Below are 6,014 nucleotides of genomic sequence, written 5' to 3'. Positions count from 1 at the left end.
CTGAACTCCCTGTGTTTCTGGCATCTAATTATCTTTGAGGTTCTGGGCCTATGTCCCTGTTGCTAGCTCTGTTCCACAATGGATTTTTGGTCCATCTTGAAGTTAGAATTTACAGCCCAGCCCAGCTCTTGTCATATGAGCAGCAGCAGGTTTGTGAGATGCAAGCATCACAAATGTGCAGAGAATTCTAGCAGGCCCCTTTCTGTGTTCACTGTATCTGCTTGGGTACGACTGACAGAAATAGGAAGCAGAAAGGGTACCAGAGAACTACAGTGACACAAGCTTGACTTAACACCATGTCTAGTCAACTGAAACCTTCCTGCCAATGATGCTGGTGTCACTGCTGCCCTCGGCTAAGGCAGCTCTGTCTGGCACGATTATCCTTCAGAGGAAATGAACCTCTGACAACGTCCATGTTAAGTCTGCTTGCTGGGGATGATTAAATCCTTTCAGATTTATCCGTTCCTGGGGGCAATGCCTATTTCCATTGTTTCTTGCCCTTTTGTTTTACCACTTAACACTAGTGCTCATGCCCCAGATTTACAGTACTTTGTGGACAATCCAAAATGAATGAAACATCAGCTGAACGTTTGACCACTATTGGTAATGCAACAGCCAAACAAAAATGACTTGAGCTGGTCAGTATTAACCCTCATCATGGCTGGTATCCTAGTCTTATTTAGACTACAGCTCCTCCACTGCTGTGTTGGTGGGGTCTGAATAACTAGTCCAGGAGGTGCTGCTGCTCAACAAGGAGCTAATTGTGCAGGTCAGGAAAAGTGGATCTGCCAACTCTAGAATCCTCTCCTGCAGGGGGATTGAACACTAGTTCTAGGATTTAGCAGAGTGGGCCACCTGTCTGATACACATAGCACTGTTTATATTACCAAATGGCATCCCCATAATATTGTACATGCTAATCAATGTAAATTACACTGTGTGGTTCAATTAAATATGTTGCCAAAGCTTCTGGTACAGCCTCTTATGGGAATGTCAACAATAAATGGGGTTAGAAAGATGCCACAGTCAATCTCCTTTGCTCTATGAGGAGCCCTGGGCTTCCAAGTTTGAAGCATAAATGAAAGTGGGTCATTTGAATTCTGTGGTCATTGTTAACCCCCTGCTTGAAGACACTGGTGTTTTTGTGTGCATGTCCTCAGAAATGTCAGGCAGGCTTTTTGTTATTTAAAAAATACTAATGCTAAGCCCGACACCAATGCTGCTGACGTAACTCCATGAGAATAAGATGTTCTGTTTCAGAACTACATGAGTTACTGAAGTTTGTGCCTCACTGATGATAAGAATTTGCCTCTCCCATATGGGGATCTCAGCATGCTTTACAAATAATTAAACCTCACCATCCTCTGCCCTGGTAATGCTTGTAGCAAAGTATTCGGGTGTAGATTCCAGGGGGTGAAACGGAGGCACAAAGGTGTATTTCACAGTAAGTCAGTAGTTGAGCCAAGAATCGAACCCAGGAGTCCTGCTGCCCAGTCCCTAGCTCTAACTCCCCAGATTTGCAATGGCATTTTCTATTCAGTTAGCTTCTGCTCATTAAAATGATCATCTGAGAACTGACTGTGAACGAAAACTGGGACGTGACGGTTACTTTTTTAGTCACCTGGGTTAATCTGTCATGCGTTCAGAGAGGAGTCTAGCACAACAGGCCCTGATCTGGCTGACGCCACTATGCATTGACTACAGCAATATAAAGGTTCTGTACCAGTAATAATGTTAAGGTCCTGGTCAGCCAATCTGATCCTCTGGTATTGAGGGGATAGGCATGGTGGTCCAGCTGCATGCATCAGATTGCAAGATGAGGGCTCGAGAATGTAGGCTGTCTTCTAGTGAAAGGGAGCCATTCCTGAAGTGTTCACACAGATCATCCTTGTGAGATGATTTTGTAAAGTTCACACTTTGTAGTCAAAGTGTTGCTCATTATTTCTGCCCTCTACAAGCCCTTGCAGCAGGACAATGGGGAAAACAACTAGTTCCAAAAAAGAAAAGAAAAAAAAATCAGTGTCACCAACATCAACCCAGAGGGTCACACTCCCCTCAGAGTGACTAAGTCAATAATGACAGCAGGGATGGACCTGGCCCAGAGTTTGTAAATAACTGCTCTATGTGCACTTGCTAATATCACCCAAGAGAGCAGAGAGAGCAGGAAATGCCTGCACGTGAGGCAACTGAAAAATACACCTGACCCCCAAGGCAGATCATTTAGACATGGCTGTTATCGAATAACTAAATGCTTCAGGCTTCAGTTTGCTCTCTGCCACATTCAACCTCCAGGGGCCAAGGAGCATTCAGCATCCAGGTCTGCCTCAGAAATCCAAGGGCACCGTGACCTTCTTCCGTGGATATGGGGAGCTCCCATCAATGCTATCAGGAGTTACTGTTGTAAACCCCTGCTATGCTGATGGTGAATGTAAGGTCTGAGGCTTCTTCTGCAGCCACATTAGGACAGCAGCAGCCAGGAGCCAAGAAGCGGAAAGTCACACCCTCACATTCCATCTAAACTACATTCAAACAATGAAATAGCACGCTATAAAGAAGGCACTCTTATCCCAATAGTACCCACCACCACCACCACCAGATAACAGATCTAAAGATGTTTAAAGAAAACTTTGTTGGACAGCTTTCTGTCTGGCAAGGAATCACTTATCAACAGTTGTGGTTGTGAAATCTCTACTTCTTTATAGTTTTTCCTTACATAAGAACGGCCAAACTGGGTCAGACCAAAGGTCCATCTAGCTGAGTATCCTGTCTTCCGACAACAGCCAGTGCCAGTTGCCCCAGAGGGAATGAACAGAACAGGTGATCATCAAGTGAGCCACTCCCTGTTGCCCATTCCCAGCTTCTGGCCTTTAGGGTCCTTACTTCTCTATTGTTTACCTGTATGGTTTCTGTCTGGTTCTTTGGTTTCTGTCTGCATAACTAATTTTGCAAGATTTAAATCAACTAAGGTGGTGGGGTATGAGTGGGTAAAGAATTGTTTCGCAATATGTTAGGATTGGTCAAAGAATTACTTTATAATATTTTAGTTAAATAATTGGTTAAGGTATAGCTAAGCAGGACTCATGTTTCACTATATAAACGGGTCCAAAAGGAAGTTAATTGGAACCAACTCCAGGACACAGCCCAAGATCAGAGCTGCCAGATCTCAACACCCTGCCAACTATATCGTGCAGAAGCTGGAGTCCCTGGATGACCTGATCCTAACTCGCCACCAGGAAAAGTTTGTCTGCCTTACTGGGAGTGGTGAGCATTGTATGCTTAGCGTGTGCATTCTGTTTTAGTGATTGTTAACAGAGGTTAAGGATAAAAAGAAAAGGAGTACTTGTGGCACCTTAGAGACTAACAAATTTATTTGAGGTTAAGGATATATGTGTAAGGCTCTTTCACTAGTAAAAGACCCTACAAACCAGCAGAAGGTTATGCCCTGAGCTCTAGGAACAGGGTAAAGGTGGGAGCTCTACTGTGCAGGTAAACTGAACCCTTTCACTGACCCCTACATTCTCAGATCCCATTTCCCTTCCATGGCTTCGTAGCGATCCTTACACATTACACATAACCACAAGGGGGTGCTTCTAACACAGCACTAACGAACGCCCCTGATGTCAAACAAACCCACCTATCATTCCCATTTGCCAACAAGGTTCACAAAGGAGCAAACTTAAAACAATAAAAGCTGCTATTAAATAAAATTGTCCCCTACTGTTCTCTCATTAGCCTAGCAGAGAAAAATAACTCCAAAAAATACCCTGCCAAATGTGTCTCGCCATGAACCTGCTAGGAACCCCAAACTGCTCCAGCCCTACTCAGCCGACAACCCTGAAGGACATCTTAGTTATGAAGGCATTTCCTTTTTATTTGATGATGCTTTAATGAAAGGTAGAGTGAGACTGAGGAAAGTGCTTATTGAACATCCTGTTTAGTACAACCCCTTGTGCCATCTTGGGCAATATATTACCCAAAGTTATTGTAAAGTTCTTTCACATCCTCCTAGAGTCAAAATTTCCCTGTACTACATCTACCTTAGTTCCATTTTTGATTCTGTGTTACATTCTACTTGGCCTTCCCACTAGAGCAAAGATGATCATTAGAGTGTGATAGTAGCATCACTGGTGCTGCTTGGAGACTCCGTAAGTGCTGGTTTTCAGATAGGCAGGACTTGCAGGGACAGGGTGAGGAAGGAGGAGAGTTGGGCTGTTTCTCTTCCTCACTCTCAAGCTAAGTGGCAATTGGTGTATGTGGAATTTGTATTTGGCAATAGCGGAGTGTTAAACGGATACTGATAACTTAAAAATCTTATAATGTAAAATTTCTTTAGCTATGGCTCTGATCCTGCGAACACATAGACATGCTTAAGTTATGCATGGGAGTATCGAAGTTCAGCACGTACATGAGGATCAGTGCTCAAATTACTAACCACACTAGATTATTAAATGTGGAAGGATTTTAGAAGCCCCATTTCCTTGTCAGGGTTTATGCTCTTTGTTTAACTTTCTGCTTTTCTCCCTGCTTGAACCATGAAGTCAATTTCATCCTCAGCCTGGAGCCATGCTAAGGTTTGTGACACTGCAGGAGAATGCTTATTTATTTCAAACAACTATTTTACTGGCATTAAAACAGAATTGTGGAAACATCTCTATTGATCTTCGGGTTTTTAAGAACTTTTTTTTACCCAAATATAAGTTATGGGCCAAATTTTAATTGTCAGATTCAATTTGGAAAAAGGCATTTTTATACTTCAAAGGAATTGTTCAGCTTCATTCCTGTTGTGGCATTGGATATATTCTTGACTGCCGGTCTGTGTGTAAACTGCATGAGTGGAGTTGGCACTATGTCAGCCCTGCACACCCAGCACTCCCTCCCCAGCCACCATTGCACACCTGGCGCTCCCTCCCCTAGCCCCCCATTGCACACCCCGCACTCCCTCCCCAGCCCTCCCATTGCACACCCTGCGCTCCCTCCCCAGCCCTCCCATTGCACACCTGGCGCTCCCTCCCCTAGCCCCCCATTGCACACCCCGCACTCCCTCCCCAGCCCTCCCATTGCACACCCGGCACACCCTCCCCAGCCCTCCCATTGCACACCCGGCACTCCCTCCCATTGCACACCCCGCACTCCCTCCCCAGCCCTCCCATTGCACACCCGGCACACCCTCCCATTGCACACCTGGCACTCCTTCCCCAGCCCTCCCATTGCACACCCAGCACACCCTCCCATTGCACACCTGGCACGCCCTCCCTATTGCACACCCAGCACTCCCTCCCCTAGCCCCCCATTGCACACCCGGCGCTCCCTCCCCTAGCCCCCCATTGCACACCCCGCACTCCCTCCCCAGCCCTCCCATTGCACACCCGGCACTCCCTCCCCAGCCCTCCCATTGCACACCCGGCACTCCCTCCCATTGCACACCTGGCACTCCTTCCCCAGCCCTCCCATTGCACACCCGGCACTCCCTCCCATTGCACACCTGACACTCCCTCCCCAGCCCTCCCATTGCACACCTGGCACTCCTTCCCCAGCCCTCCCATTGCACACCCAGCACACCCTCCCATTGCACACCTGGCACGCCCTCCCCTAGCCCCCCATCGCACACCCGGCGCTCCCTCCCCAGCCCTCCCATTGCGCACCCGGCGCTCCCTCCCCTACTGCCCCCATTGCACACCCGGCACTCCCTCCCCTACTGCCCCCATTGCACACCCTGCGCTCCCTCCCCAGCCCTCCCATTGCACACCCGGCACACCCTCCCATTGCACACCTGGCACTCCTTCCCCAGCCCTCCCATTGCACACCCAGCACACCCTCCCATTGCACACCTGGCACTCCTTCCCCAGCCCTCCCATTGCACACCCAGCACACCCTCCCATTGCACACCTGGCACGCCCTCCCTATTGCACACCCGGCACTCCCTCCCCTAGCCCCCCATCGCACACCCTGCGCTCCCTCCCCAGCCCTCCCATTGCACACCCGGCACACCCTCCCATTGCACACCTGGCACGCCC

The sequence above is a fragment of the Natator depressus genome, chromosome 19 (assembly GCF_965152275.1).
Source record: "Natator depressus isolate rNatDep1 chromosome 19, rNatDep2.hap1, whole genome shotgun sequence".
NCBI classification, from domain to species: Eukaryota; Metazoa; Chordata; order Testudines; family Cheloniidae; genus Natator; species Natator depressus.
The sequence above is the reverse complement of the archived record's forward strand: the minus strand, read 5'-3'. Positions refer to the sequence as shown.